Source organism: Rhinoderma darwinii, chromosome 1 (genome assembly GCF_050947455.1).
Source record: "Rhinoderma darwinii isolate aRhiDar2 chromosome 1, aRhiDar2.hap1, whole genome shotgun sequence".
Classification (NCBI taxonomy): domain Eukaryota; kingdom Metazoa; phylum Chordata; class Amphibia; order Anura; family Rhinodermatidae; genus Rhinoderma; species Rhinoderma darwinii.
Window position 1 is genome coordinate 109,718,038 of NC_134687.1, and position 12,126 is coordinate 109,730,163.

The following is a 12,126-nucleotide window of genomic DNA, read 5'->3' on the forward strand; positions in this document are numbered from 1 at the left end:
AAACCAAATCTGATAGGCAGAAAGATAGAGAAAAGAGATAGGCTCAAGGAAAAACAAGAACCGCCCAGAAGCCAGAACAATAGTCATGGAGATCATTAAAGGAATAGGCGTTTCCTAACAGTACCCCCTTTCTACGAGGGGCCACCAGATCCTTAAACCTTGGCCTAGGTTTTAAAGGATTTTTAGTAGAAAGCCACACCTTTTGACCCACACTAAACACAGGACCCAAGGTACGTTTTTTGTAAGCATTTTTCTTTTGAATAACTTGGGAGTTCCTCAGGTTCAATTGAACCTGATCCAAAACTGTGCACAATTTATTTGATTTAACTTGTACCTCAGGGTTATAACTAGAAGAGTTGGAAAATGAACCAAAACCAGGATGAAAACCATAATTACAGAAACACAGCGAGTTATCAAAAGAAACATGGTGGCGATTATTTATCGCAAGTTCCGCTAAAGGAAGATACGAGACCCATTCAGCCTGGTTATCCGCAATATAACACCTAAGATAATGTTCTAAGGTTTTACTATTAGTCTCAGGGTGAAATGCAGAAGAGAAAGATAACTGTACACCAAGTTTCTTACAGAAAGCTCTCCAGAAACTAGCCACAAATTGTAGGGAGGTAAATCGTTGATAAAATCAATGGACAGATGAGACCAAGGTTTCTGTGGAACAGACAATGGCAGCAGTTCACCCGTAGGACAAGTTTGAGGAGTGTTAGCACGAGCGCAGACATCACAAGCAGAGATATAGGAACTCACATCACGAGACAAAGACGGGCACCAATACAGCCGCGAGACAAATTTTTTAGTATCCCTGAATGACCACACAAAACAGAATCATGTAACTCATTGAGCAAACGAAATCTGAACTGAGGAGGTACAAACAATTTGCCAGCAGGAATGTTTTACAGAGTGAGTTGTTGACATTCTTTAATCTCAGTTGCAAGATCAGGCGATATTGCAGAAACCACTATCCCCTTATATAAAATAGGTTCAGGATGAACGTCGGGGACCTGTGAGGAACAGAAACTTTGAGATAATGCGAATTTGAGAAGGCAAATTTCCTATAATAAATAAAGTGATTTGTTTAGTATGCAAAGTACACACTTCCAATGTAACAGGCCCGGGTCTGAGGGGCAAGAGGTCCCAAGAGGTCCCAATGAAAAGGCCCGGGTCTGAGGGTCACGCTGCAAAAGTGAAATAATGATACCCACTCGCTGTTGCTCTGTTCCGGAGGAGACAGGTCTCAGTCGAAAATAAAATTTACAAGTCTCTCGAAAATTAGCAAAAAACTTACAATCACCAGAGAAATGATCAGGTAAGTTCAGGAAATACTGCTGGGATAACTTCTAGGGCCTGCGTAGTTTAATGCTGTTAAATCCTAACAACCAGACCTTATACCAGCTGAGTCAGATCGTGCATCTGTTTCCCCAGGGCCAGCATAGGTTCAATCATGAAAAAATTATGGAATTGCTAGGAGAGCGATTCTCCAAAGGTTGCTGGAGACTGCTGGGAAGGAGCGTGCATATAAATCCGCAACCACAAATCCGCCACAACTTTGATCAACAGAGTCGAAGGCTACTCTATGGTATTTGCCAGAGCCCACCACAAGGCAGAATGGTTTTTGCTGCATAGAACCCAGGTTGTTTTAGCAGAGTTCAATGTTGGATAAGAGGTGCAATGCAGGCTAACCTAAACAGGATAACCAGACAGCCAGAGGTTAAACAAAATCCAATTCAATAAGCAAGTGGATACCAGGTAAAGCATAGGTCAGAGCCAGCCGGGAGCATATAATCCAAATCAGCAAACAAGGGGTTAATGAGAGACAAGCCGATATCAGTCCTAAGAGCTGATGGGATTTTCAATAGATTTTCATGACTGTGAAAGTGAGTAAAATGTGTTTATGTGACTCCATTTTGAAAGTATGGTTATGTGACTCCATATTGCATGGAGTATCCATTTGAGATCTTAAAGAATCAATTTTGTGTTTGAAGAATCATCTGTTTCTTTAAAAGACGTAAATTCATGCTGGGATAGTCTGAACAATTATATGTTTTGTGTTCCTTAGCTAATGTTATGATTCCTTGTTATGCAGAATATAGCTAAATATTTACCAGTTCTCTATTATGAGAAATGAGTATGATGCCCCATACCATCTGAGAATACAGTTATTTTACGTTTTTTGTTATAAGGGAATAGACTGGTGATATGGCAGCTGTGGGGTCATAATGACCCATCAGTCATGGTGACGTTGCATGCTATGGGAAATTGTAGACTTACATGTAAAAAGCCTTTTATGCTTGTGATTGGCTCAGCATGACCAACTCCCCATTGTATGTAATTGGCTGAGATAGAGCCAACGTCCCATTGTAAGTAATTGGCTGAGCTCAAGACTACTCCCCCTTTTGAAAGATATTATTGTAATTGCATTTCTATCAATAAAGCAGAGAGCATATTTTAGGTATACAAAGCATTGTCTCTTTGCGGCTTACTTCTCTCCGATATATCGATATAACTAATGGATTTGGATCTGGATAAGTGCACTGAAGGGTGTCAGTTGACACGCCCACCTAAACCTTCAGTCTAATATATTTTGGCCAGGATTGAATCAACAATTTTTGGTGCCAAAACCTGGTAGATTAATTGTCTAATAGCTGTCACTAGGAGATCACTTTTTCTTACACAAACCGTTTCACTCACGTATTGCTGTGATCTTGAATTAGCTGTTTTTGACGAGACAATCTCCATGGACGCAGTCACTTATCCAGAGGTATGTTGAAAACTATTTTTGTGATGAATGATTGCAGATGCATTGGTCTATCTTGAATTAATATTGAAGATGTGTAAATATCTCTTAAGTTATTGGTATGAATGGCATGAGAGGATATTGCCTGCAGTGAAAATGATCCATTCAAGTCAGAATTGCAGGTGGTGAAAAGTATAAAAGTGTGTCAGTGAGTGTATGACGAGTGGTGTTTTAACTTACATGTGAAAGGTTTTTGATGTTGTTCAGGGATTGCAGCTTGGACAGTTGAAAAACATGTACTGATAAAGAAACCTAATTTCAGAGGTCCGGTAGTGTGTCCGTTGAGTGTGTTCCAGCTGTCTGTGTGGATAGGTGAAGAAGATGAAGGCTTTGTAGAATAAACCTTAAATGAATTGGTGGTTGTTAAATTTATGTTGTTTGTTAGAGGTCTGTTGCTGGTAATTTAATTTATTATTTGGCTGTTGTGTAAAATTGTTAAGGATCAAAGGAAAGGTTACCCTGTTGCCCGATTTTTCTGAGGGAGCTGAGTGCCAGGTACGTCAAGTCCGGCCCAGCGGCCGAGTGTTAGGGATGCCTGACTCGGCGAGAGTCACAGACCACTGACTCAGAGGTACTACAAGTGTCCATAGATGACACAACTGTCTGTAGATGACAGACTGTCCATAGTTGACAGAGAGGTTGGATATTTGTAGGTAATATCCTGTAGGTAGTACCACAAGGACTTCTGCGGTTATGTCCTGATAAAGGGAAACTCTGAGGGCAGAGCGACAGGGGAAACCCTGTGGTATACAGCCAAAGAAATTGTGACAAAAAAGGCGGGCAAGGACACTGTAACAAACTGTCAAACTGTGAAAGAATGCTTAGAAAGGCAGGCATGTTGAAAGATGATTGTTTGGATGTTGATAAATGGTTTGTGTAGAGATGAACAAGGGATGGTGAATGATCATGAGTTAACTGAAGGAAAAGTAGAAACATGGCTTAAAGAGTAAGTGATAACTGGGTATGTAAGTAAGTTAGTATGAGTGGTATATGTATACCGGCATTGTTTTGACAGGAAGAGTCACTGGCGTAGCTATAGGGGTCGCAGCGGTCGCAATTGCGACCGGGCCCCGAAGCCAGGGGGCCCACGGTCCCCCGCACCACATCAATAAAAAGTTACTATAGTAACTCGGGCCGCGGGCCCCTGTTACTATAGTAACATACTTTACTTACCTTCCTGGTTCCAGATCGCAGCGGAGGTCCTGACGTCAAGCGCTGTGCGCAGCGCATGACGTCACAGCGCTATGCGCCGCGCACAGCATCGAGACGACAGAACTCCCGCCGCGGCCGAAGAGGAAGGTAAGGTTAGCCCTGACTGGCGGGGTCCGACTCCCGGGACCCGCCAATCAGCTGTTTTGAAGGGGCCGCAGCACTCGTACGAGAGCTGCTCCCCTTCATTCCTGTCACTTCATTCCGGTCACACTGTGAATCCGTGTCGGCGATTCACAGTTTGAGCGAGTAGTGAAATGAAGGGGAAGCAGCTCTCGTACGAGTGCTGCGGCCCCTTCAAAACAGCTGATTTGCGGGTCCCGAGAGACACATCAGCTATTGATGGCCTATCCTGAGGATAGGCCATCAATGTTTAGGGACTGTACAACCCCTAAGCCTACGATGTAGCAGGCTTAGGGGGCCCATGAGACAGGATCACAGATTGTGTGATCCTGTCTGCTGGGCCCTGTATCTAAGCCAATCACATGGTAGGCTTAGATACATGGCCCATGCGTGATCCTGTCTGCTGGGCCCTTTATCTAAGCCAATCACATGGCTTAGATACATGGCCCATGTGTGATCCTGTCTGATGGGCCCTGTATCTAAGCCAATCACATGGTAGGCTTAGATACATGGCCCATGCGTGATCCTGTCTTCTGGGCCCTGTATCTAAGCCAATCACATGGTAGGCTTAGATACATGGCCCATGCGTGATCCTGTCCTCCATATTGGAATGAGGCAGTGAGCAGCGGTGGGGGTGAATAGCTGAGAAGCTGAGGGGAGAGAGAGCAGCGCACCGGGCCCTGCAAATCAGCCTGGAAAAAGTCCGTACGGTGTTGGGTGAATGGGAACTCTTAGTACTGGACTGATGTCACAGACACCGCTTGTAAATCCAACATTAACCTCTGGTGGTCCCCCTACTGACATGAGCGCCCAGGAACAAAACAATAAAGGGTCTCGTCTCGTCTAAAGTATCTCATCCTTATACGGCTGCGCCCTTGGATTTCTCCGACCTTTTTTCCTTTTTACTGGGCCCTGTATCTAAGCCTACCACACTGTAGGTTTAGATACAGGGCCCCAGCACACAGTAATCTTATACTGTATAAGATTACTGTCTGCTGGACCCTGTATCTAAGCCTACGTTGTGGTAGGCTTAGATACAGGATCCCACAGACAGTATCACACATGGGCCCTGTATCTAAGCCTAACACACATGTTACTAATCATTTTTTGTGTGTTTTCTTACAGGTTCGGTCGTTGGACTATGTCGGATTCCAGGACTACTTTGATGACAGCTTTTTTTTGTTTATTATCAATAAAATGGTTAATGAGGGCTGTGTGTTTTTTTTTTTTTATTTCAATAAAATATTTTTTCTATGTCTTTGTGTTTTTTTTTAAACTATATTACTACCGCCTTAGTAATGGCCGCCGGCTGATTGACAGCATCCATTGCTAAGGCGGGGCTTAGTGTTAGCCGATGCAGAGGCTAACACTAACCCCCATTATTACCCCGGTACCCACCGCCGCCAGGGGTGCTGGGAAGAGCCGGGTACGATCCAGTACCTGACCATCTGTAGTGATGGTCGGCCACTGGGGTGGTGGCAGGCTGGTATTATCAGGAGGGGAAAGGCCAAAAACAGTGGCCCTTCCTACCCTGGTGATGCTAGGCTGCTGCTGCTTTATTGTATCTAAAATAAAATAATAATTGGAAAGAACGATGTGGGGTCCCCCCCAATTTTCATAACCAGCCAGATACAACACAGCAGCAGCAGGCAGCATTACCAGGGTGGGAAGGGCCACTGTTTTTGGCCTTCCCCAGCCTAATACTACCAGCCTGCGGCCACCCCGGTGCCTGCCCGTCACTACAGATGGTCGGGTACTGGTTCGTACCCGGCTCTTCCCAGTACTCCTGGTGGCGGTGGGTACCGGGGTAATAATGGGGGTTAGTGTAGCCTCTGCACCTGCTGACATTAAGCCCCTCCTTAGTAATGAAGGTTGTCAATCAGCCAGCGGCCATTACTAAGGCGGTAATAATAAAGTCTAAAAAGTACAAGCACATAGAAAAAATATTTTATTGAAATAAAAAAACAACCCTCATTAACCATTTTATTGAGAATAAAAAAACGCCGTCATTGAAGTCCTCGTATCCGAAGTCCAACAACCGAACCTGTAAAAAAAACACACAAAAATAATCAGTAACACATAAAGAAGCAAAATTATTATTCTTACCTATCCTGGGTCCAGCGCTGGAGCCGCAATGTCAGCGAGCTGAGCCCTGTATCTAATCCTATCATGTGTGATACTGTCTGCTGAGCTGTGTATCTAATCCAATCATGTGTGATACTGTCTGCTGGGCCCTGTATCTAATCGTATCTTGTGTGATACTGTCTGCTGGGCCCTATATCTAATCCGATCATGTGTGATACTGTCTGCTGAGCCACTGTATCTAATCCTATCATGTGTGGTACTGTCTGCTGAGCCACTGTATCTAATCCTATCATGTGTGATACTGCCTTCTGAGCCACTGTACCTAATCCTATCATGTGTGGTACTGTCTGCTGAGCCACTGTATCTAATCCTATCATGTGTGGTACTGTCTGCTGAGCCACTGTATCTAATCCTATCATGTGTAATACTGTCTGCTGGGCAACTGTATCTAATCCTATCATGTGTGATACTGCCTTCTGAGCCACTGTATCTAATCCTATCATGTGTGATACTGTCTGCTGGGCCCTATATCTAATTCTATCATGTGTGATACTGTCTGCTGAGTCACTGTATCTAATCCTATCCATAGTTTATAGGGTCGTAGTGCTATAGATATGCTATGCTGTCTCCTATACACACATTTTTTTTGGGGCGGACACATATGTATTGGGGCTATTTCCCTGACATTTTAAGCCCTGAGGGTATGCTCACACGGCAGCATCTGTTACGGCTGAAATTACGGTGCTGTTTTCAGGAGAAAACAGCACCGTAATTTCAGCCGTAATGGCATGTGCAGGCGTCTTTCGCTGCGTCCATTACGGACGTAATTGGAGCTGTTTTTCTATGGAGTCCATGGAAAACGGCTCTATTTACGTCTGAAGAAGTGACAGGCACTTATTTGACGCGGGCGTCTTTTTTACGCGCCGCCTTTTGACAGCGGCGCGTAAAAAAAAATGTCCGTCGGCACAGAACATCGTAGAAGACCCATTCAAATGAATGGGCAGATGTTTGCCAACGCTTTTGAGCCGCATTTTCGGATGTAATTCAATGGTAAAACACCCGAATTACGTCCGTAAATAGGGTGTGTGAACCCAGCCTAAGTGACGCCCCGGCTGCTAGTGCTGCATTGTTGGGTCACTTAGGAGACCCAGCGATGCAGCTGAAAGCTGCGGACCATCCGCCATGAGAAGTTTGGGGGGGGCCCAGTAAGAATTTTTTTCATCGGGGCCCATGAGCCTTTAGCTACGCCCCTGGGATGAGTGAATGTACTAGTGATGATGATGACTAATGTGAATTATTACGGGGGATGTGACGCAGGCATGTGTGCCATGTGTGTGTCGAAGAAGAGTCTGCGAAGCAGACTGGTACAAAAGAGAATGAACTAAGGACAGCAAAGTTTACAAATTGAGCAGGTATGAGGAACAGAAACTTTGAGATAATGCGAATTTGAGAAGGCAAATTTCCTATAATAAATAAAGTGATTTGTTTAGTATGCAAAGTACACACTTCCAATTTAACAGGCGGAGTAGAGAACTTGACCAACCCCTGAGAGAGAGGGGTATTATCAATAGCAGAGACTTTGACTGGGGTACTCAACTGAACAAGGGGGATAGCCAATCTCTTAGCAACCTTAAAATCTAAGAAATTAGCCACAGAACCAAAATCTACAAAAGCTTGACCGGAAACACAAATATTATTGAACCATACATTAACATGCTAGAGGACTTTTTCAGAAAATGTGGGAAAAACCTGACTGCCCAGATGGCATTCCCGGGGACCATCTAGGTTCTGAAGTTTTTCCAGAGCTGGACATTTTGGACAATTGGAACAGCTCTTGAGTGTATGACCAGCGTGAACCGCAGTAGAAAAATAGCCCCTTGCGTTTCTGAAAAAGTCTCCGTTCTTAAGAAGACATAGTACAGCCCAAGTGCATGGGCTCTTGTGCATCAGATGAAGGGTTCCCAGTGCAGGGAAGGGGAGCGGCCATCACAAATATTTTATTTTCTTGCTCATGTAGTTGTCGGTACAGACGCAGTACAAGGGTCATGGTATCCTTTAGAGTCAGGGGTGGATGGTAATTTATTAAGAGATCTTTCAAGGTTTCAGAAAGGCCTCGGCGGAATTGGCAATGGAGTGCAGCATCATTCCACTGTGAAGAGATGGACCATCGCCTAAACTCGACAGGACGCAGTCCTTGCTGGAGAGATAACAGCTTGGCCTCAGCCACTGCAGTGACATCTGATTCTCCATAAATTAAACCCAGGACCGCAAAGTAGGTCTCCATAGAAAAAAATTCAGGGGCAAGAGGTCCCAATGAAAAGGCCCGGGTCTGAGGGTCACGCTGCAAAAGTGAAATAATGATACCCACTCGCTGTTGCTCTGTTCCGGAGGAGACAGGTCTCAGTCGAAAATAAAATTTACAAGTCTCTCGAAAATTAGCAAAAAACTTACAATCACCAGAGAAATGATCAGGTAAGTTCAGGAAATACTGCTGGGATAACTTCTAGGGCCTGCGTAGTTTAATGCTGTTAAATCCTAACAACCAGACCTTATACCAGCTGAGTCAGATCGTGCATCTGTTTCCCCAGGGCCTGCATAGGTTCAATCATGAAAAAATTATGGAATTGCTAGGAGAGCGATTCTCCAAAGGTTGCTGGAGACTGCTGGGAAGGAGCGTGCATATAAATCCGCAACCACAAATCCGCCACAACTTTGATCAACAGAGTCGAAGGCTACTCTATGGTATTTGCCAGAGCCCACCACAAGGCAGAATGGTTTTTGCTGCATAGAACCCAGGTTGTTTTAGCAGAGTTCAATGTTGGATAAGAGGTGCAATGCAGGCTAACCTAAACAGGATAACCAGACAGCCAGAGGTTAAACAAAATCCAATTCAATAAGCAAGTGGATACCAGGTAAAGCATAGGTCAGAGCCAGCCGGGAGCATATAATCCAAATCAGCAAACAAGGGGTTAATGAGAGACAAGCTGATATCAGTCCTAAGAGCTGATGGGATTTTCAATAGATTTTCATGACTGTGAAAGTGAGTAAAATGTGTTTATGTGACTCCATTTTGAAAGTATGGTTATGTGACTCCATATTGCATGGAGTATCCATTTGAGATCTTAAAGAATCAATTTTGTGTTTGAAGAATCATCTGTTTCTTTAAAAGACGTAAATTCATGCTGGGATAGTCTGAACAATTATATGTTTTGTGTTCCTTAGCTAATGTTATGATTCCTTGTTATGCAGAATATAGCTAAATATTTACCAGTTCTCTATTATGAGAAATGAGTATGATGCCCCATACCATCTGAGAACACAGTTATTTTACGTTTTTTGTTATAAGGGAATAGACTGGTGATATGGCAGCTGTGGGGTCATAATGACCCATCAGTCATGGTGACGTTGCATGCTATGGGAAATTGTAGACTTACATGTAAAAAGCCTTTTATGCTTGTGATTGGCTCAGCATGACCAACTCCCCATTGTATGTAATTGGCTGAGATAGAGCCAACGTCCCATTGTAAGTAATTGGCTGAGCTCAAGACTACTCCCCCTTTTGAAAGATATTATTGTAATTGCATTTCTATCAATAAAGCAGAGAGCATATTTTAGGTATACAAAGCATTGTCTCTTTGCGGCTTACTTCTCTCCGATATATCGATATAACTAATGGATTTGGATCTGGATAAGTGCACTGAAGGGTGTCAGTTGACACGCCCACCTAAACCTTCAGTCTAATATATTTTGGCCAGGATTGAATCAACAATTTTTGGTGCCAAAACCTGGTAGATTAATTGTCTAATAGCTGTCACTAGGAGATCACTTTTTCTTACACAAACCGTTTCACTCACGTATTGCTGTGATCTTGAATTAGCTGTTTTTGACGAGACAATCTCCATGGACGCAGTCACTTATCCAGAGGTATGTTGAAAACTATTTTTGTGATGAATGATTGCAGATGCATTGGTCTATCTTGAATTAATATTGAAGATGTGTAAATATCTCTTAAGTTATTGGTATGAATGGCATGAGAGGATATTGCCGGCAGTGAAAATGATCCATTCAAGTCAGAATTGCAGGTGGTGAAAAGTATAAAAGTGTGTCAGTGAGTGTATGACGAGTGGTGTTTTAACTTACATGTGAAAGGTTTTTGATGTTGTTCAGGGATTGCAGCTTGGACAGTTGAAAAACATGTACTGATAAAGAAACCTAATTTCAGAGGTCCGGTAGTGTGTCCGTTGAGTGTGTTCCAGCTGTCTGTGTGGATAGGTGAAGAAGATGAAGGCTTTGTAGAATAAACCTTAAATGAATTGGTGGTTGTTAAATTTATGTTGTTTGTTAGAGGTCTGTTGCTGGTAATTTAATTTATTATTTGGCTGTTGTGTAAAATTGTTAAGGATCAAAGGAAAGGTTACCCTGTTGCCCGATTTTTCTGAGGGAGCTGAGTGCCAGGTACGTCAAGTCCGGCCCAGCGGCCGAGTGTTAGGGATGCCTGACTCGGCGAGAGTCACAGACCACTGACTCAGAGGTACTACAAGTGTCCATAGATGACACAACTGTCTGTAGATGACAGACTGTCCATAGTTGACAGAGAGGTTGGATATTTGTAGGTAATATCCTGTAGGTAGTACCACAAGGACTTCTGCGGTTATGTCCTGATAAAGGGAAACTCTGAGGGCAGAGCGACAGGGGAAACCCCGTGGTATACAGCCAAAGAAATTGTGACAAAAAAGGCGGGCAAGGACACTGTAACAAACTGTCAAACTGTGAAAGAATGCTTAGAAAGGCAGGCATGTTGAAAGATGATTGTTTGGATGTTGATAAATGGTTTGTGTAGAGATGAACAAGGGATGGTGAATGATCATGAGTTAACTGAAGGAAAAGTAGAAACATGGCTTAAAGAGTAAGTGATAACTGGGTATGTAAGTAAGTTAGTATGAGTGGTATATGTATACCGGCATTGTTTTGACAGGAAGAGTCACTGGCGTAGCTATAGGGGTCGCAGCGGTCGCAATTGCGACCGGGCCCCGAAGCCAGGGGGGCCCACGGTCCCCCGCACCACATCAATAAAAAGTTACTATAGTAACTCGGGCCGCGGGCCCCTGTTACTATAGTAACATACTTTACTTACCTTCCTGGTTCCAGATCGCAGCGGAGGTCCTGACGTCAAGCGCTGTGCGCAGCGCATGACGTCACAGCGCTATGCGCCGCGCACAGCATCGAGACGACAGAACTCCCGCCGCGGCCGAAGAGGAAGGTAAGGTTAGCCCTGACTGGCGGGGTCCGACTCCCGGGACCCGCCAATCAGCTGTTTTGAAGGGGCCGCAGCACTCGTACGAGAGCTGCTCCCCTTCATTCCTGTCACTTCATTCCGGTCACACTGTGAATCCGTGTCGGCGATTCACAGTGTGAGCGAGTAGTGAAATGAAGGGGAAGCAGCTCTCGTACGAGTGCTGCGGCCCCTTCAAAACAGCTGATTTGCGGGTCCCGAGAGACACATCAGCTATTGATGGCCTATCCTGAGGATAGGCCATCAATGTTTAGGGACTGTACAACCCCTAAGCCTACGATGTAGCAGGCTTAGGGGGCCCATGAGACAGGATCACAGATTGTGTGATCCTGTCTGCTGGGCCCTGTATCTAAGCCAATCACATGGTAGGCTTAGATACATGGCCCATGCGTGATCCTGTCTGCTGGGCCCTTTATCTAAGCCAATCACATGGCTTAGATACATGGCCCATGTGTGATCCTGTCTGATGGGCCCTGTATCTAAGCCAATCACATGGTAGGCTTAGATACATGGCCCATGCGTGATCCTGTCTTCTGGGCCCTGTATCTAAGCCAATCACATGGTAGGCTTAGATACATGGCCCATGCGTGATCCTGTCCTCCATATT